Source organism: Schistocerca nitens, chromosome 10 (assembly GCF_023898315.1).
Source record: "Schistocerca nitens isolate TAMUIC-IGC-003100 chromosome 10, iqSchNite1.1, whole genome shotgun sequence".
In the NCBI taxonomy this organism is placed as follows: Eukaryota; Metazoa; Arthropoda; class Insecta; order Orthoptera; family Acrididae; genus Schistocerca; species Schistocerca nitens.
In genome coordinates this window covers 29,406,176-29,428,250 of record NC_064623.1, presented here as the reverse complement: position 1 = coordinate 29,428,250, position 22,075 = coordinate 29,406,176, and the positions used below count along the sequence as shown (strand labels likewise).

The 22,075-nt window shown below is 43.2% G+C and overlaps 1 protein-coding gene across 4 annotated transcripts in view; it reads right to left on the bottom strand.

Moving 5' to 3' along the window:
- LOC126209776 (U11/U12 small nuclear ribonucleoprotein 35 kDa protein-like) overlaps positions 1–22,075 on the bottom strand; it is a 99,788-nt gene that overhangs the window by 53,448 nt on the left and 24,265 nt on the right. The window contains exon 6 of one of the 4 annotated variants that reach the window (XM_049938903.1): positions 13,425–13,616. The exons of the other annotated variants lie outside the window; for them this stretch is intronic. The gene's annotated coding sequence lies outside the window, so the exon portion shown is untranslated. Of the gene's footprint in view, positions 1–13,424; positions 13,617–22,075 lie in introns of those variants that run through there. 4 annotated transcript variants of the gene reach the window in all.

The window sequence follows — 22,075 nt, the reverse complement described above, 5'->3', positions numbered from 1 at the left end:
TGGGCAAACAGACATGCAACTGTTGAGCAATGGACCGCCCAGATGAACCAGGAGGCTACCAACAGTGTCCCCTCAACAGCCATTCACCGAACGTCGCCGTGCATGGGCCTCCGCGGCAGGTGCCTTGTTCACGAGCACCCGTGCTGACTGCTGTTCATTGGCAACAGACGATGGAATCTGCATACCAATACTGGACATCCACTAATGGCAACATATGGCCTTTTCAAATAAATCACATTTTATGCTCCATCAAACATTTGGCCACTGGCCAAATGTTCTGAAAGCAAACACCCTGCAACAATCGTCAGAAGGGTCCAGGCCCAGGTAGAGAGCGTCATAATCTGGGCAATGTTTTGATGGCATTCCCTGGATGATCTTATCAATCCGGTAGGCAAAATGAATCAATTAAGTATGCATCTATCCTTGGGAACCATGTTCACCATTACATCCAATTTTGTTTTTCACATAATGAATCACACAGCTCACAGCATACATGCATGGTTTGGAGAGCACCATGATGGGTTTACTGTGCTCTCTTACCCATCAGACTCCCCAGATTTAAACCCAGTCAACAGTGGGACCACCTCGATCGGACTGTACATGCCACAGATCCTCAACTGAGAAACACAGGGCAGCTGGCCACAAATCCAAATGGTACCGTTCCATACTCTGGTGTTGTGTTGAGAACATAATGATGGAACCAGCTTTTATCACCCTTTACAATAAATATCACAAAATTGTCTCCTCCATTGTAAAATTTCTGAAGGTGGTTTGCCTAATTGTTTTTCTCTGAACAATAATACAGTAAAAGACAGAATGCTACTTATCATAAAGATGATATGTTAAGTTGCAGAAGGCACAACTAATAGACACTTAGACATAAGCTTTCAGCCACAGCCTTTGTCAGAAAAAGAGACACACATACCATCCATTCACACAAGCAAGCACACCTCGTGCACACACGACCGCCAACTCGGACAGCTCAGGCCAGAGTGCCAATTCTGCTGTCATGAGCGTGTGAGGTGTGCTTGCCTACGCGAATGAATGGTGTGTGTTTCTCTTTTTATGGTAAAGGCTGTGGCCGAAAGCTTTTGTGTAAGTTCCTTTTAATTGTGTCTGTCTGCAGTTTAACATATCATCTTAACAGTAAGTAGCAAACTATCTTTTCCTACATTGTTGATATTCCTACCTGAAGTTTCCATTGTTTGTTTTTCTCTTTACTTTGCCTTCGAACGATAAACATGAGACCCAATGAACACAAGTTTTTTGATAACTCAAGCTACAAACTTATTTCCTGTGCTATTGCAATTTCATTCACAGTGATACATCCATCTTTCCCAATGTACTCATTATCAACTCTTCCTTTGTTGCATATCATAGAGGCAGTTCTAGGTTGACTGCTATGAGGTTCACCTCGGATGCTTGTATTACGATCTCTGAAGTGTTTCACCCTTGTCCTCCACTGTTGTTGCCCGTGCACCTATCTCCACATGCGCACTGGAGCCCAAGATGAAATTCTGCAGCCGTTTTTTTCACTTTTTGACAAGGAATTCAATTCTGTCGAGGCAAAACATCGGTGTACCATTTTGTAAATATAGCCTGTAGTCAAGTTAATGTCACTTTGTGTCAATACAGCATAAATTCTGTTTAATTGCATTTGTAACAAAGGGTTATTCAACACCTCCAGTGTGACATATATATGGCTGACAATCTGAAAACAAGGTTTTGGTTCTCGAGAGTTCTCGAGAACCAATCTCTGTCAAGTTTTCTGTTCTTGCTTCTCAATTCTTGTAGGTGTATTTGTTTCTATAGACAAAAATTCTGAGATTTGTATTTGTTTCTTTTTTGTGCCTGCTACCCCTCAGTACATGAATTCAGGCAATGTCATTGATCTGTTCACTTAGAAACCAAATGGAGAAAGCTCCATTGAAATATATATATTTCAAAAATGTTAATGCAATAGGATGAAAAAATTCCGAAAATGCAGTTTTGATGAAAATGAAGCTGTTTAAGGACTGATGGTACTGGAAGTAGCAACAGTGTGAGTCTTCCCGTTAACACGATAAATGTCACCAGTGAATGTCACATGGTTGGATCAGTGTCTGCCCAGGTGTGGTAAGATGTCAGCAGAGCTGGCATCCATGGACTCAGGCCAGTGTCAGTGATTGGGACAGCAGAGATCACTGTTTGAGTCCTCCATGGGTATGGATTTCAATGTGAGCCATTCCCAAGTACTTCCTTTACATAGTTCAGAATGATAGTGTCAAAAATGTCAGGTTTCAATTCATTATGTTGTTCATATGTGCAAACAAAATCTAACTGAAATAATAACACACAATTTGTGAGTATTAATTGCCTTTATATACATATTTAAATTACGTATGTGTTTATATGACAAATCTACTTTGAAGACTGTGTGTAACTGTTCTGGCACACACGTATATGGGGGTGGCAGTAGGTTACATTAACTGTAAACAATCTACATTTGTGTCAAACAAATTTGTATGGTCGCTTTGCCAATTGATAACACATCTGATGATATTTATGAGGTGGTAAAACCTGGAATAACATTGCCGTGGGCGGAGCTTGTGCAGTACGCATTTCTGCCACTAGGGAAGTATAGCGCAACTCGTTGCCAGTTCATTTCCACCTGTGTTGTTGACCTGGCTTGTTGACTTGGTTTGCTAGCGTTGTTTTGTTCTCGTTTTGATTTTTATAATGGGAAATTTAAGTGAACAAAGTGCAGCTGTGAAATTTTGTTTTCTATTGGTAAAAATGATGTTGAAAATAGTTTACCAAGATGAGGCTATGGGAAAACTCAAGTGTGCGAGTGGTTGGCTCAATTTAAAAATGGCGACATGTCAACTGACGATAAAACTTCATTCTGGACATACATCGACGCCCGAATAGATGAAAATGTTGAAAAAATTCGAGAGCTTTTGATCACAGACTGTCGACAGACAACTGATCAACTGTCAGGGATTAGTGGGTTATCTTGGAGCTCGGTTCAGCGAATTTTAATAGAAGACTTGGGAATGAGATGGGTTGCTGCCAGGTTCATTCCTTGGGTTTTGACTGACAATCAAAAGGAACATCGAGTTGAAACAATACTGCAGAATTGTTCACATTCATCTTCCCTTCAAATTCCAACTGCCTCCTAGTAGCTATTTTGTCACACATGCCATGTTATACTTGCAGCAGCTACTACTTACCAGGAAAGAACAAGCTGTATTCATCTGCCATATGGAGAGATTTTTTAAAACTAACTCATGCATTTAACTCTGAGTGCAAGGTACTGCACCATATGCTGAACAAGTCATTCTTGCCCAAAATGTCAGTCATCACATTTACAACCGAGCCCCTCCTTTAAAGAGGGCTTCAAATGTTTTTATATGATTTGATGGACCCTCTCTAAAACTCAGATAACTTATTACACATGGTGAATTTTCCAAATGATGTATTGTTCATGATAAATGCCATTACAACACATACTCTGCATAATAAAAATCACAAATTTCAATAATGGTGTCACAAAGAAAATATTCAATGTTGCGCAGCCTTTCTATACATTAGAGATCCATCGGATGCACTTTCGCGAGTTGCCATTAAAAATTTAATTAGTAATACCTATTATTGTAGTCACTGCTTTTCATCCTCAAATTATGGCGCTTCATGTCTCGCTATAGACAACACTTCCTAAAACAACTAACAAACAGTTTTGCATAATCCCAGTATTTGTTTGAATGCACAAATCTTAGTACAGCGCCTATCAGATGCCATTCTTTGAGTACAGTTTTATACAGACATTTTCTTTAAAAAATTTCCAGCTATAAGTAATTTACATCATGAAAATGATTTAAGAATATGAGTTCAATGTTACATGTTCAAGTTTTCTTGTGACAAATAATTTTGTCTCATGTTAGTGAATTGTCCAGCTTCAGAAAAAATACTCTTTCAGAGGGAACATAAGTTGCTGGAATGCACAGATAATTAGTGGCCAGGAAAACAGTTCTGCAAAAACCAGTTCATGCATTTTCCTAAAGTTCTTTGAGTTTTCCTCTCTTCTCAAGTAATGTACCTCCAAATATTCTTTGACAAGAAACAAGACCTTCGGTTATAAGTGTGGCATGTGAGACGAGTGATTGGTACTGACAGTTCCGGCGGGCAGACGGCGCTGTTGCCGAACGTGGCTCACAGCACGCGGCGCCCTGTCTGCTACACGCATTCTCTAGCAGCAGAAATAAAAGCGAGACAAAATACAAGTCGTATTGGTACGCGTGAATTTATTTAAAGTTGATGCTTGAAATATATTAACTCGAAAACTGATAAGAGCTATTTAGTACAAGTATCTAAGATGCTGAAACATAATAAAGTTATTTGTTAAACTTCACAACTGAAATGAAAACTATTTTCGTAAGTTGTTGAACATTAGCAGTTTTGGTTTCCATTGTTAAGTATTAGCATTATTAATTTGTTCTACTACAAGCTACAGAATAATTGGTCAGTGTATTAAGAGTTATAATCTGAAGAAAGTACTCACAATATGATGATCTGGTTGTAGATCGATAGCAAACTCCCTCCTTACATTCCTGAATACGTTGTAGTTACTGTAATGCAAAAACACCACTACCGAGCGAGGTGGCGCAGTGGTAGCACACTGGACTCGCATTCGGGAGGATGACGGTTCAATCCCGCATCCAGCCATCCTGATTTAGGTTTTCCGTGATTTCCCTAAATCGCTCCAGGCAAATGCTGGGATGGTTCCTTTCAAAGGGCACGGCCGACTTCCTTCCCTAATCCGATGAGACCGATGACCTCGCTGTCTGGTCTCTTCCCCCAAAACAACCCCCCCCCCCCCCCAACAGACGACGACAAAAACACCACTCACATCACTGTCAGAATCTGATTTGACATTGTCTTCTTCAGCACTACTCGAACTATCACTGCTCTCTCCCAGATGTATAATTAAATTTTCGATGCATTCTTCCACAACCCCTTCGGTTTTGGCCACCTCTCTGATGGCACTTGCAGTGCTGTTTACAATTTTAGCCCACGTCTCGCTTGTCACTTTATTGATAGCTGCTGGAAGGAGAGATCCACTTCAGAGATCGTGAATTTTTTATTGTTTGCAGCAATGTAATTTTTTATCTGCGCCCACACTCCTTCAATTGCATTGAAGTGACAGTGGTATGGAGGAAGCCAAACGATTTCATGCCCGTGCTTTTTAGCAATCTCGTCAATTACATATGTTGGAAATTGGGGTTTCTTTTGTGCCACAATTTCGAGCAGTTCCGCCTTCCTTAAATCTTCTCTGAAATCTACTTTTCACCGTTTCAACCACTGAATGATATTGTCTTTTTTTGTTGCCAAGGTTGGTGCCTTATTGTGAACAACGGAATGATAAGGCGCATTGTCCATAACAATCACTGATGGACTTGTCAGATTCGTCATAAACGATGTCTCGAACCATTCTTGAAATACTACACTGTTCATTTCTTCATGGTAATCTCCCGTCTTTTTTGACCGAAACATTTTCAAGCAGTTTGGCACAAAACCTTTCGATGTTCCTGCATGTAAGACAATAATAATACGCCCTCCTTTGCCAACAGGCACTGCCATTGTCCCCTCGGGCGTTCCATCATTCCAGCCTCTACGTAAAGAATGGCTGGCATTGACCCAAGTTTCATCTAACCACACTATACTTTCGAATTCCACACCCATGATCCTGCGCAGAAATCTGCACCGCCATGCAACTACATCTGTCCTTTCCATTAATATTTTGCGTCCGTTAAACAGTGAATAGCTGAAGCCTATGTCTTTCAACACTGTACACAATGAAAATTTGCTCCCTTTAAAAAGATCGTCTTTCTGAAGCGACACCTGTAATTTAGATAGAGTGGGATGTTCCCTTCTCTGATAATAGCTGTATATATGACGACGAATAGCACCTTTCTGACAATCGTCCAAAGCTGTCACCTGCTTATTTCTTGGTCGCTTCTTTCCTGGTGTGTGCAGCTTTGTTGTGCCACTCTTGTCACAATCTACACTATACTGTTCTTTCCCTATCTTTACAACAGTGTTCTTACTTATTTTCAATGCTGCTGCAGTTCTCTTCACAACCTGAACAACAGGAATTAAGGGCCCACCTTTGTCCTTTTCTTTCTCAAAGTAATCCCTCACAGAGCACGCGAATTCACGGGCCTGGGTGTGTAGCACACTTTTCTTCCTCCGTTTCACTTTTTGTGTTGGGCTGGTATTACCCACCGCACTAGACATTGTTTACAACGAAACATAAACAAAGAAACACTAAAAACAACAAAAACGAAGTAAACTGCGAATTCAACTTCAGACAAACGACGAACGACCGCACCGCCTGCACGCGAGACACTGGTAAGTTTCATAAGCGCGCGCGACCGGGTTTCAGAGCGGCAACGTGGCCCTTGCTACCCGCTCAAAGTCAGGCCGTCATTGGCTGCCTGCCTGCGGTCGCTAGGCAATGGAAAGACGCTACCGAGCTGTCAATACCAAAGACTCGTCTCCCAGACTATAGCTACTTTGTCAAAAAAATGCCAAAATATTCAGTGCTGTTTTTTTTTGGCAGCTTCTGGTGGTGTTGTCGTAACTTCAGTAGTAGCAACCTCTCGTGTTCCCCAGCTGGTTTCTTGCCGAGTTTATCATCACTTAACTCCTCCTGAGACCCATTGCTGTGCGTTACCAGCATTTTCTTCTATGCCTAAACCCACTTTTTTAAATCTTAGCTCTAGGAGTATTTTCACTACAACTTTATCGGTTTTGAGGTTCCGTGCTTTTCTACAAATGGCATCTACAAGTTTTGTCTTAGATAACTGAAAACATCCAGTACAGGGTTTGATGGTTTTCACTGTATGTTGTACACCACAAATCTGTATGGAAATTAATAACAATGTGGAGGGAAATTAATAACACTGTGATTTAAGTTTTGCCTGACATGTTGATCATCATTCAGTATGGGAACCACTGTCTTTTAGTATTTTCCCTTCCCCTGCATTCAGAAGCCAGATATGATCATTATACAGTTCCTCACTGCTGAAAGAGGTTTCTTTTATTGCACTTAGTGTCTCTATCATAATAAGATTAGAATTTCATGTTGTTGGACAAGTCTGCATTACTTTTTTAGAATTTGATGGCCCATCTCCCCTTGAGTTTTCCTGAAGCCAAAGTACTCTTTGAAAATGAACCACATGGGCTCAACCTTTTTTTCTTTCAATATTTTGGAATGAAAAAAAAATGAAATTTTTTCCAACATCACCTCTTTCACAGTTAAATTGATTGTGTGGGTATAACAGCATTTTTCATATTTGCTGCATTGTCAGTAATTATTGTAACAATTCTGTTCTAAATAACCCTCCCTCCCCCAAATGTTGTATTTGCAACCTACCTATGCTTAGTCCAGAAAGAGAAAAATGCAACCTTTTCAGTTGAAATATGATAAAAGCACACATCATCTTGAAATATGAAATCAAATGTTATTGCCAAATATGATCCAGTGTTATCAGAAGTCCAGGTCTCTGTCGTTATAGCCATAAAGTTCGCTCTACCCAACGTTAACACTATGTTACTTTTGCAACATTTATAAAACTGTGGCAACATACTTTATCAGCTGTTTTCATGAAGACAATTTGTATTTTAAGTTAAGTTTATAAACTAACTCAAGGTACCTTCTGTTTCAACAAAACAACAATGGCTTAAGACTTGTTACAATCATTTTAATCTTGATTCACCTGAACTGCCACTGCTGCTTTCCTGAAAAATTCCAATCTCTTCTGTCACATCTTGCCATTCCCCAGTATTTCCTAAATAACTTGGTTCTTTGTGGCACTAGCTGCAATAAACTGAAATAAGTTGACCACCCTAGACAACTTCTTCACAAAAACCACCAGTACATCAAGCTTATTCCTTCTTGGAGACATGCTCAATTCTGAATTCAATATTCGCTAATTTTTAAAGGCACTCAACGGTATCACAGTCTCAGATATCAGATATGTTCCTACAAACAGAGATAACACAAGAACATTAGTCCTGAGCCACGAACTCCTGAGTACTAAATTCACTGACTGGGTAAACTGTTCTTCAGGGATGGCTAGAACATGTAATGGGATTCCATACAGGAATTCATCTCCATATACTCAATATAGAGAAAGATCCTCAACAGCAAGCTGTTCTGTTATTGGCTTCAACCATGAAATGTGCAGTACAAAAACGGGTTCACAAAAGTCAGTGTAAGTGTTTGGATGATTAAAGAAAATTACTAGACCCTTTGCAGTATATGCCAAAGATGCTGCAACTTTCTTGTTAAATATCCACACATTTATTTCACTTTTCATTCCCTTTTGTATTGAACAAGAGAGTGACAACTTCAGACTGCTGATCAAACAAACTGTATTAAGAGTTTGGCACCATCTGTTGCCACAGTGCTTTGAATGCACCACTACACACATTCTGAAAACAACAAGTCATTGCAATTAAAGCAACCATTTTCTTTAACCCAACAAAAGCTGCCTTTTGTCAAAGTTGGTTCTAATTAATGCATGGTTGCCTTTTTACAGCAAACACCTTTTACAAACTACAAGTTTGAGAAAAGTTAAAGGTAGCTTTTCAATGTCAGTGCTAGTAACAGTTTTGAATGAGATAATAGTTTATATTATTTTGCTTATGGTCAAAATGTTTTGTGGCCTACAAAAACATATTGTGAACAGTGTTGCGATTCTTCAGCTTGCTGGGAATAGGAGACATTTCAACTTCTGAATTGCTTCTCATTACTACTGGTGTCAAAAATTTGGTTATAGTGTTCCTTTCTAAAAGGTAAAAGAAGATAATATTACACGCATTCATTAGAACCAACTTTGACACAAATTACTCACATATTATCCACAACCTGTCTCCGAACACATCAAGTATTACATTCGGTTTGTACAGTGGGAGTGATTACAGAAAATTTTCAACATTTTAAGCAAGTAACTGACAGTGATTTAACAATTTTTATGGTGAAGCTGGAACAATCAAAGTGCAGACTCATTAAACATGTATGGCAATGTTGTCCTGGTACCGTGCTAAATTTGCCAAACACTTGTACTAGACTCGTATAAAGCTGTCCATCACGCATTTGAGAGATGCTGTGTTTCTAATGTGCTTGACGGCACAGAGGACAATGCACTCTACAATGACAGTAGCGACAAGGAATCGAGTGACAATTCAGGATCATCTAAATAATGATTACAACAGTATGTATATGTTTAGTTCACTAAAATTTCTGTTTTGTACTTTTGCTTTTCATTTCTAAGTCATTTTCTTTGTAAGATGTATGCCAGTATCCATCCAGATGCTAAGAATGAGAAGATGTGGTGAGTGTTTATGTCATAGTTATTTCCATATTTTTCTTCTATTATTTGTTGTAAATTTATGTTCTTGTTTGTCACATTATCAGGGGTTTTTCCTCAGCACAGGTCTATTTGGTGTGCAATAAGCCTCTCACCACATAAAAAAACCTGAAAGAGGTAGCCATCCTTAGGAGCCTTTATACTACCATTTCACCGACCACATAAGAAAACATGAAATATCCCGACTGTGTTCAGGTATTCGATGCTGTGAGGCTCACCTGTGACATCCCTGCTCACAGCCCACCTGCGTGCAGTTCCTAATTACGACCACCCGTATTCTAGATGGCTGTGCCCTAACTTGTTTGTCGATCAATATTGACAAGTGTAGGATATGTTGGAGGAGAAAGATTTTCCACAATGACGACACTACTTACAGTTCGCATTTTGTACAGATCATTTGTGCTGCAAATGATTCTGTGTAGATAAAAAAATATCACTTAGATTGTTGAAAAAGTAATCTAATAAAATATTGTGCCTATCTTCTACCAGATATGATACAAATCATTGTCTTGAATACAGTGCAATACTCTGTCAAGCCAAAACATCACTTTCTTGGATGAAAACACTATATTTCATTGAAAGAAAAAAATACACTGGATGACATCATCAACACACTGCACTGCAGCCCCCACCACTTCCACAACAATGTTATTTCACGTGCTCCTAGTGCCACACCCCGCAGGTGCTGCCACCGGTCCTAAAGTCAAAGGCACAAGTGATTCACACAGGCCGACACATGCGCTTTCAGCTGTCAAACATGGCCACAAGGCTGTCAACCTGTAACGAAGCTGAGGCCTTGCCTCCATAGACCTGCCACTCTACTCCTACTATGCAGCTGGATGTGCAGAGGGTGTTTCACGTCACGTCTTCTGCCAAAGATTATTAATTCCCGCATTGGAATATCACTATGCTGGTGAAACTCGGGGACAAGATTGCCACCTCACTTGGCGTCTGCTTGTTCCACTACACTGCGCCTTTATCCAGTGCCAATCACACCAGCCTGAGACTTCGGTGGAAACTTATGAATTTCGAGACTATTTGCTGTGTTTGTTTGTAGTTGTGTAATCGGTAATCAGACGTGTTCCTTGACCACGAGTGAACATTGTTCTTTGTGTGGCGCCTACCATGCTTTGCTGTGGAAACTTATGAATTTCGAGACTATTTGCTGTGTTTGTTTGTAGTTGTGTAATCTGTAATCAGACGTGTTCCTTGACCACGAGTGAACATTGTTCTTTGTGTGGCGCCTACCATGCTTTGCTCTGCAATCGGGTAATCAACTTGCCCGGTGTCTGCATTTTCTACCACAATGCGCCTTTATCCAGTGCCAATCATACCAGCCTGAGACTTCGTTGGAAACTTATGAATTTCAAGATTGTTTTGTGTGTTTGTTTGTAATTACATGATCGGTAATCAGATGTGTTCCTTGACCATGTGTGAACATTGTTCTTTGTGTGGTACCTAGGTAAGGACACATTCCTACAATTCAAAGAAATGGGGAAATTTTGAAAAGTAAATAATTTCATGAAACCAAATTAAAATATATATTTATGTCTTTTAATTGCAAAAATAATGCCATTTTAGAATACAATCAGTACAATTAATTTTTGAAGATGAAATCTTGCAGACGAGCTGCTTCTCTACGCAAACATTACTGCAGTCTCTTCGTTATTTTCTTCATTGCATGATGTAACATCTCAACTAAAATTTTGGCAATTGCTTCTTGGATCTTGGCTTTCAATTCTTCAATTGTAGCAGGTCAACTAAGGAACACTAAAAGGAATAACAAGCTGACAGATCAGGGGATCTGGGAGGCCACCGAATGTCACCAGCTCTCGCAATTGCACATTCCCCAAACTATTGGTGTACAGCAGCTATTGATATTTGTGCTGTGTGAGATGTTGATACCAGCTTGTGCCAATAACGTCTGCAAATCTCTATAGTTGTTGCCTAACAAAGGTTTCAAACTGGACAACATAACAATTCAATGTGACTGTAATCGCATGACCATGGCTTTTGCATCATATCATGACACAACACACCACACAGTAACTTTGTTGCTGTGCAATGCAGTGGATGCAGGCGCAGCTCCATATGATTGTCTTGTGATCAGTATCTAAAATTTTGTTTGTTAACAAATCCACTGAGGTGGAAATGGGCTTCTGGACAATCTGCAACTCATGTAGGTGGCATTAGAAGTCCTGTACCAACATTCTTCGAACACTTAAATTGTGCAACTGTAAAGATGCTGAGTGAGGATGGATTGACGAAAAAAAACTTGCAGCACAACCTGACTAAAAGAAGGGGTCATTTGATAGGACATATTCTGAGACATCAAGGTATTATCAGTTTAGTACTGGACGGAAGTGGGGCTAGGGTAAAAACTGCAGAGGAAGACCAAGGGTTGAATACAGCAAGCAGTTTCAAATGGATGTAGGTTGAAATAGTTATTTGGGTATGAAAAAGTTTGCAAAGGATAGACTAGCATGGAGAGCTGCATCAAGCTGAAGACCACAACAACAAAAACATTTTCACAAATGAATTCATCATAAGTCAGTGAAAGTAATGAAGTGGCAGTAAAACACCCTATTATAGACTGCATTGACAAACATTTTGATTTTGGAGAAAATGTAAACCAAGCTTTCAAACCATTTTTGTTCACATAGAAGATTAGAAGGGACATGTCAATACAAATTTCATGTTGATGACGATCTGATGTTCAAAGAATGTGTGCAATTAAGCACTTTTCCAAAGCAAGAGAAAGAGAGCCTTTTTAAGCTGAAGTAATGAGAAATTGGCGCAGAATTTCACTGTCGTGGAAACTACAAGAACCTGTTTACAGATGTCTGTTTCATGTTATCAGTATTTCATCCTAATGCTGCTGAACTGTTAGTCAATGACTAGATTAGAAGCTGAATTAATGGTGAAGGACAACTAGTCATTACTATGCCATCATTTCCATTGGTTTCTCAACAGGGAAAAAGAGAATGACCTACTAAGGAGGTTAAAAAGCAGCCAGAAATATCAAGAACATAATATGCAGTACTTTGCTGCAATTCAAACTTGCCTAGATTATACCGTTTGTGCTGTCATAACACTTTAAGGATTGAAAATAAACCACAAATTGTACAATATATGTTTGAATTTTACACCTGTGTGTGTAAATTATAGGCTTAGAGATGTTAGTTAAAAAAATCACACTTTTTCAGTGTAGGGATGTCCCAACTCCGCTTTAAAAAAAGCTGGTAATCCTGGATAAAAAGTGCTGAACACACAAATGCAGCAAGGCCCTTGACCCTCGCTACTGCTACGTCTTTCCGGGACAGCATTATCAAAGCAATAACGCTGGCCACACAACGCCCTACACATAGTTTAACTAAAAGACATGGTAAATGACCTTGCACCTGTTGATATTGTATCAACAGTGGCTTGTAAATTAACAAAAGGAACAGGAAGTCCAATACTCTGCAATCTCTCGCATGACAGACTATTTCCATTACTTTCAACAAAATGTGCTGTTATGTATGTGCTAAAAACCATCACTATGTACATGTTCCCCCATTTTTCTTTTTGCAATGTGTGTTTAGCAGTAACATTGAAGTGCTGTCTTGGAGCCATCCACCAGCAGGCACACCAAAGTATCATTACCTGAAGATGATGAGCAGATGCCCTGATAAAATTTTGGGTAGTTTCTGTAGAACATCTGATGTAACCCCTTCTTCCCCCCCCCCCCCCCCCCCAGGCACACAATAAAACATCACCAACACTGTCATTCTACCACAACACATTTCACTACTTCTACATACTAATCCTACAACCAACTTTTTCCATCACTTCTGTCAATGCGGCGACTGTGTTTTAACTGAAGTTATAATGTGACATAGTGCTCAAAGAGCACAACTCATCACTTATAAGATGTTTAAAAACTGAATAGAATCATCATCATCATCATCATTTTTTTTCTTCTTCTTGGCGTTACGATTTCCAAAACATGACTACTTAACTGGGTGATGTGTTTTTATAATGTTTCACTATACTGGCACCAATTTAGTAACAACTCCTTGTGCAAATACTACAAAACTATCACCTTTACAGCTGCTTCACAAAATTCAACAAAAATTTCCAAGTTCCCCAATATTAATGGGAACAAGAGAGATCATGTACACTCTTCAATGTAGACACAATCCTTCCACAGACTTCTTCCTGTGAGCCGAAAATAAATAACAGAAGTAATCAATTAAGTGTTTACATGAACAGCCTTAGAGTTATGTGCTAATTCACAATCTATGCAGAAAGCTGTTTATACACTTATGCCAGCAGTTTTTTCAGTCCATGAAACTCTTCTGAAGTTTATAATGTAACAGATTAAGACTCATTTAACACAAATTATACATCTGTTCAGGGAAGAACTCTTATACGCTTTATTGTGATGTTTATGTTGTTATTACGTGACTACATTCCACATTTACTTTTAATATTGTATGAAAGAATTATGAATTGTATGCTCACCTATATTAAATACCATGTGACTTTGTCAGTTTCACAAAATGTTAATAATTTATCATGAGACTGTGTCTGGCTGAAACACTAATTTAAAAGTTTATTATTTCAATTTTGTAGTGCATCTATGTTCCTGTAAAGGGGGTTATCATTTTGAAACTTCTAGTAAAGTAATATTACACCTTTTTAGTAGTATCCATCTTTTTTCACTATATATATATAATGACAGGTGAGGTATGAGTGGCGGCAACTCGAAATTAGCGGAGATTGAGGCCTGGTGGGTAACGGGAAGAGAGGATATATTGAAGAGCAAGTTCCCATCTCCGGAGTTCGGATAGGTTGGTGTTGGTGGGAAGTATCCAGTTAACCCGGACGGTGTAACACTGTGCCAAGATGTGCTGGCCGTGCACCAAGGCATGTTTAGCCACAGGGTGATCCTCATTACCAACAAACACTGTCTGCCTGTGTCCATTCATGCGAATGGACAGTTTGTTGCTGGTCATTCCCACATAGAATGCATCACAGTGTAGGCAGGTCAGTTGGTAAATCACGTGGGTGCTTTCACATGTGGCTCTGCCTTTGATTGTGTACACCTTCCGGGTTACAGGAATGGAGTAGGTGGTGGTGGGAGGGTGCATGGGACAGGTTTTACACCGGGGGCGGTTACAAGGATAGGAGCCAGAGGGTAGGGAAGGTGGTTTGGGGATTTGATAGGGATGAACTAACAGGTTACGAAGGTTAGGTGGACGGCGGAAAGACGCTCTTGGTGGAGTGGGAGGATTTCATGAAGGATGGATCTCATTTCAGGGCAGGATTTGAGGAAGTCATATCCCTGCTGGAGAGCCACATTTAGAGTCTGGTCCAGTTCCGGAAAGTATCCTGTCACAAGTGGGGCACTTTTGTGGTTCTTCCGTGGGGGATTCTGGGTTCGAGGGGATGAGGAAGTGGCTCTGGTTATTTGCTTCTGTACCAGGTCGGGAGGGTAGTTGCGAGATGCGAAAGTTGTTGTCAGGTTGTGGGTGTAATGGTTCAGGGATTCCCGACTGGAGCAGATTCGTTTGCCATGAAGACCTAGGCTGTAGGGAAGGGACCGTTTGATGAGGAATGGGTGGCAGCTGTCATAATGGAGGTACTGTTGCTTGTTGGTGGGTTTGATGTGGACGGACGTGTGAAGCTGGCCATTGGACAGGTGGAAGTCAACGTCAAGGAAAGTGGCATGGGATTTGGAGTAGGACTAGGTGAATCTGATGGAACCAAAGGAGTTGAGGTTGGAGAGGAAATTCTGGAGTTCTTCTTCACTGTGAGTCCAGATCATGAAGATGTCATCAATAAATCTGTACCAAACTTTGGGTTGGCAGGCCTGGGTAACCAAGAAGGCTTCCTCTAAGCGACCCATGAATAGGTTGGCGTACGAGGGGGCCATCCTGGTACCCATGGCTGTTCCCTTTAATTGTTGGTATGTCTGGCCTTTTGAAGGCGCACTGTCAATGCATGACCACAAGGGCACTGCGGGGCGGGGTCACCGGTTAGCAGGTAGCGGTGGCTAAACCGGCAATGCCCAATCCGCAACCTGGTCAAAAGGACCTCCTCTCCCCGAGATGGTCAGGAAGAGGTTGTCCAAGCTGTTGGGAACAGTTTTATGGCCCGGAGCTTATTTTCTCGAAGTGACGACCAAGTATCCCACCATAATGACACAAGCCTCTTACAAACAACCCCACTAATGTCAGACGATGGGACACAAAGGGAGGCTGGCCGAGGCAGGAGAACTGCAGCCTTGGCCGCAGCATCAGCAGCCTCAAACCCAGGCACTCCTACATGGCCTGGAACCCACATAAATCTAACAAGAGAGCCATCATCAGCAAAAGAATGGAGGGATTGCTGGACCCATTGCACCAAGGGATGGACCAGATCTGGAGCTCCAAGGCTCTGAAGAGCTCTGAGTGAATCAGAGCAGAGTACATACGGAGAATGGCAGTGGTGGTGGACATACTGAATGGCCTGATTGAGAGCAAAATGCTCGGCCGTAAAGCTGGAACACTGGTCGAGGAACTGGTATTTAAAGGTGACGTCCCCGACGACAAAGTCACAGCCAACACCATCGTCAGTTTTGGAGCCATCAGCATAAATAAAGGTGTTACTGGCAAGCTGCGCACGAAGTTCGACAAACCGTGAGCAATACACTGCACCCGGAGTACCCTACTTTGGGAGCGAGCTGAGGTCAAGATGAATGTGAACTGGAGCCTGGAGCCAGGATGGAGTCGGGCTCTCACCCTCTCTGAAGGTGGTAGGGAGGGCAAAATCCAATTGTCGAAGCAGGCGACGAAAGCGGACTCCAGGGGGCAGCAGGGCAGACACATACAACCCATACTAACGGTCAAGAGAATCGGTGAAGAAGGACTGATAGGAGGGGTGGTCGGGCACTGACAACAGCCGGCAGGCATACCGACAAAGCAGTACGTCGCGCCGGTACGTCAATGGTAATTCGGCAGCTTCAGCATAAAGACTCTCGACGGGACTAGTGTAGAATGCTCCGGTCACAAGATGTAGCCCCCGATGATGGATGGAGTTGAGACGGCGTAAGAGGGATGGCTGAGCAGACGAGTAGACAAGGCTCCCATAATACAGCTTTGATTGGACTATACTGCGAAGCAGGACAGTGCGATCCGCTCCCCAAGATGAACCACTAAGAACTCTGAGGACATTAAGGGAACGTGTACAACGGGCAGCCAAATAAGAGACATGCGGAGACCAACAAAGTTTCCTGTCCAGTGTGAGCCCTAAAAACTTCGTTGTCTCCACGAACGGGAGAACAATGGGACCGAGATGTAAGGATGGTGGAAGGAATGCTTTATATCGCCAAAAGTTGATGCAAACCGTCTTCTCTTCAGAGAACTGGAAGCCATTAGCCACACTCCATGAGTATCGGCTGTGAAGACAATGCTGAAGGCAGTGCTCCAGGAGGCATGTTCTCTGGGCACTGGAGTAGATCGCGAAGTCATCAACAGAAAGAGAGCCTGAGACGTTAGGTGGAATGCAATCCATAATTGGATTGATCGCTATGGCAAAAAGGGCTACACTCAAAATGGAGCACTGAGGCACTCCATTCTCCTGGAGGAAGACGTCGGACAATACGGAACCCACACGTACCCTAAACATTCAATCTGTTAAAAATGAATCAACAAAAAGGGGCAGGCGACCACGTAGGCCCCACCTGTGCACAGTGCGGAGGATACCTCCTCTCCAACAGGTATCGTAAGCCTTCTCCAAATCGAAGAACACAGCTACCGTTTGGCAATTTCGCAAAAAGTTGTTCATGATGAACGTCGACAAGGTCACAAGGTGATCAACAGCGGAGCAGCGTCAACAAAAGCCGCTTTGAACATTGGTAAGTAGCCGTCGAGATTCAAGAATACAAACCAACCGAGTGTTAACTATGCGCTCCATCACCTTACAGACACAGCTTGTAAGAGAAATGGGGCGGTAACTAGAAGGAAGGTGTCTATCCTTCCCGGGTTTGGGTATGGGAACAACGACAGCCTCACGCCAATGCATGGGGACCTGACCTTCGGTCCAGACGCGATTATAGGTATGAAGATGAAAGCATTTGCCTGCCGGAGAAAGGTGTGTCAGCATCTGAACGTGAATGGCATCTGGCCCCGGAGCAGAGGACTGGGACAGTGCAAGTGCACGTTCAAGTTCCCGCATGGTAAAGGGGGCATTATAATCTTCCAGATTCAGCGAGTGGAAGGAAGGTCGCCGAGCCTCTTCTGCCTCTTTTCTGGGAAGAAAGGCAGGGTGGTAATGGGCGGAGCTTGAAACCTCCGCGAAAAAGCGGCCGAAGGCGTTGGAGACATCCACAGGGTCCACAAGTACCTCATTACCTGAAGTCAGGCCAGGTATCGAGGAGTGGGCCTCAATGCCCGACAGCCGGCGTAGGCCACCCCAGACAACAGAAGAGGGAGTAAAACTGTTAAAGGAGCTTGTGAAAGAGGCCCAACAAGCTTTTTTGCTGTCTTTGATGACTCGATGACATTGCACTCGGAGTCATTTGTAATCAATACAATTCGGCAGTGTAGGATGGCGGCGAAAGGTGCGTAAAGCACATTGTCGAGCACGGATAGCGTCTCTGCAAGCCTCATTCCACCAGGGGACTGAAACATGACGTGAAGAAGAGGTAGTACGAGGAATGGAATGTTCGGCAGCATTGATGATAACAGCCGTGAGGTATTCGATCTGACTGTCACTACTGAGAAAATCTTGGTCCAGAAAGGTCACCAGGGAGGAGTAAAGTCCCCAGTCAGCTTTCGGTATGTTCCAGCTCGAGGGACGTGGGGATGGGGTGTGGTGCAGGAGACGAACGACACAGTGGAAATGGTCGCCCGAACAGGTGTCAGAAAGGACATACCACTCAAACCGACAGGTAAGAGTGGTAGAACAGATCGAGAGGTCCAAGTGGGAGTAGGTATGAGTAGAGTCCGAGGGGAAAGTCGGGGAACCAGTATTGAGGCAGACAAGATTTAGATGGTTGAAAACATCCACCAAGAGGGAGCCTCTCTGACAGGATGCAGGAGAACCCCAAAGGGGATGATGGGCATTGAAGTCGCCAAACAATAAAAACAGCGGAGGAAGCTGAGCAATGAGGTGCATCATGTCAGTCCGACTAACTGCGGATGACGATGGAGTGTAGACAGTACAAACAGAAAAAGTAAAGGCAGAAAGAGTAATACGGACAGCTATTGCTTGGAGTGGGGTGGTCAATGGGATGGGATGGTAATAGACATCGTCCCGAACGGGCAACATGACCCCACCATGAGCTGGAATACCGTCCACAGGGGCTAGGTCAGATCACTCGGAGGTATAGTGGGTAAAAGCAATACGGTCAGTTGGGCGTAACTTCGTTTCCTGGAGACCTATGACGAGCGGAAGGTGCAGGCAGAGGAGCAGTTGTAATTCCTCCCGATTAGATCGAATACCTCTTATGTTCCAATGTAACAGATCCATCGCGAATCAGAGAAAGGGGGAACAAAACGGGTGAAGAGCTGGTCACCTCGACAGCCGCGGAGGGCCAGGTTTCGAGGGAACATCACTACAACCGTCGGGAGGCGGATCCTGTTCCATCGAGTCGTCACCAGCTGCGGTCACATTCCTGGGTTGCGCAGGAGGGGCAGCACTGTCCGCCGACGACAGGCCAGCTGAGCACCTGGCAGCAGAGCGTCCCGGCGAAACTGAGGACGGCTGAGAGCAGTGACTGTCGGATGGAGCATCAGACGAAACGCGCCGGGGTGGAGAGGGGGATAAAGACTTCTTCTTTGAGGCCTTCTTGGAAGACTGATGAGTCACAGGGATGGTGGGCTGTGGGGCTGGACCCGAAGAAAGTCCTCACACTCTGGGTCCTTTTTGGAACGCTGGACCTCGGAAGCCGGGGTCCGTAACATTTCCCCGATGGACACCTGAGAAGAGGATCGCATCTCAGGCGGCAGCTGAGGAGGAGGAGGAGGAGGAGGAGGAAGGGTGGACCCTGGGGCAGAGGGGACAGGGGCCACGAGGGAGTAGGATTTGGAAGGGAGGGATTTGGGAGGCGGAGGCATAGACCCCGGATGGGGTGAGGAGGTAGAGGGGGGACAGGATAGGGGTGAGGATACTGCGGAAGGAGTGGACATGACTGAAGCAAATGTCATTGTCAACATCACGGGATGGAGGCGGTCATATTTCTTCCTGGCCTAAGAATAAGACAGACGGTCCAAGGTTTTCAATTCTTTTATCTTCTTCCGCTTACATCGAAAGCATCGCATACGAGGCGGGACGTAAGGTCGCATGTCGCACCGGTAGCACATCACCTTTACCTTCTCCGGGAGAACATCCCCCTCGAAGGCGAGGATAAAGGCCCCAGTGTCGACACGACGGTCTTTGGGGCCGCACTGGACTCGCTGGACAAAATGCACGCCACGGCACTCCAGGTTGGCCCTGAGCTCCTCATCAGATTGCAGCCGGAGGTCCCGATGGAAAATAATCCCCTGCGTCCTATTGAGTGCCAGATGTGGGACAATGGACACTGCAATGTCCCCTAGTCGGTCGCATGCCTGGAGCGCCGCCGACTGTGTAGGGGAATTTTACTAAGAGCCTTGATTTCTCCGAAGATATCCTCAATATGCTGTACAAAGAACATGGGCTTGGAGGTGGCGAACGCCCTCCCATCGGTCCGAGAACAGACTAAATAGTGGAGGAAGTATTTCGCCCCAAGCCGGCGGGCCTGTCCTTCCTCCCAGGGAGTGGCCAAGGGGGGAAAAGGCAGAAGTACCAGAACCAGAGACAGAACCTTTCCTGTTGGAAGACGCGGCCGCAGAGTGACCTGATGCATGTTGACATTTTATCTGCGAAACGTCCACCCCGATACCACCCACTCCGACCAGGGGCTCTCCCCACAGGCGCCACCCAGCCTCAGCAAGGGCCACCTGGCAGGATGACCATTGCCAGGAGTCCTGATGCCCCAGGTAGACAGGCATCTACTCCTTGGCTGACGTGGGGAGGGTGCAGTATCGGCAGTACAATCCCTGTGTTATGAGGGGGCTACAACCTAGAGGGTACATGATGACCCCACCACAACGGACTGGCTACCATGCTGGATTTCGGGTGCCATGGAAATCCATCATGATCGTAGGTGCAGATGGGGACGCACTATGGCCGTAACTTGTGCAACCCATCAGGTGTTTAGGCCCAAATTGATGAACAGTGGGTGCAGTTACGACGCCGTTACGATGATGAGTGCCAAGGTCTTAGTGCACTGAGGACCGATGGTACACTACGTAAGGTGCCCTTCCCCAAAAGGCTCGTACTTCTGTAGAATTTTGAAAAATAGAGGTCAAACTCCAATGGGGACCATTACATTGAAGGCCGAAATGGTTGAAACTCCTTTCAGTCACCTCTTACGACAGGCAGGAATACCTCAGGCCTATTCTTACCCCAGACCCGCAGCGGGTATTGTCAGGGCTAGCTCTCCCAAGGCTATCAGTAGTTCTAATGGAATGTTGTCTACTCCCGGGGCCTTGTTTCGACTTGGGTCTTTTAGTGCTCTGTCAAACTTTTCATGCAGTACCCTATCTCCCATTTCATCTTCATCTAGGTCTTCTTCCATTTCCATAATATTGCCCTCAAGTATATCGCCCCTGTACTGACCCTCTATGCACTCCTTCCACCTTTACGCTTTCCCTTCTTTGCTTAGAACTGGTTTTCCATTGAGCCCTTGATATTCATACAAGTGGTTCTCTTTTCTCCACAGGTCTCTTTAATTTTCCTGTATGCAGTATCTACCTTACCCCTGCCTCTACATCCTTCCATTTGTCTTCTAGCCATCCCTGCTTAACCATTTTGCACTTCCTGTCGAACTCATTTTTGAGACATTTGTATTCCTTTTTGCCTGCTTCATTTCCTGCATTTTTATATTTTATCCTTTATTAAATTCAATATCTCTTTGTTACCCAATGATTTCTAGTAGCCCTCGTCTTTTAACCTGCTTGATTCTCTGCTGCCTTCACTATTTCATCTCTCAAAGCTACCCATTCTTTTTCTAGTGGATTTATTTTCCCCATTCTTGTCAATCATTCCCTAATGCTCTCTTTTTAACTCTCTACAACCTCTGGTTCTTTCAGTTTATCCAGGTCCCATCTCCTTAAATTCCCACCTTTTTGCAGTTTCTTCAGTTTTATCTACAGTTCATAACCAATATATTGTGGTCAGAATACACATCTGCCCCTGGAAATGTCTTACAATTTAAAACCTGGTTCCTAAATCTCTGTCTTACCATTATGTAATCTATATGAAACCTTCCAGAGTTTCCAGGCCTCTTCGACGTACACAGCATTCTTTCATGATTCTGGGACCAAGTGTTAGCTGTGATTAAGTTATGCTCTGTGCACAATTCTACCAGGCAGCTTCTTCTTTCATTCCTTACCACCATTCCATGAACTATGGAACACGTAACTAACTACACCACAACTTATTGCAGAACAACATTAACTAAAATATTCAACTCCTGAACAAGATCTGGTGTAAATGTTAGTAAACTTAACTATGTAATTAAGAAGGAATCTATTCTTTATAACTAACTGTTTACAAATCATAATTTATAAAATTTAGTGAAAAAATAAAATCTCATTCAAATTCAG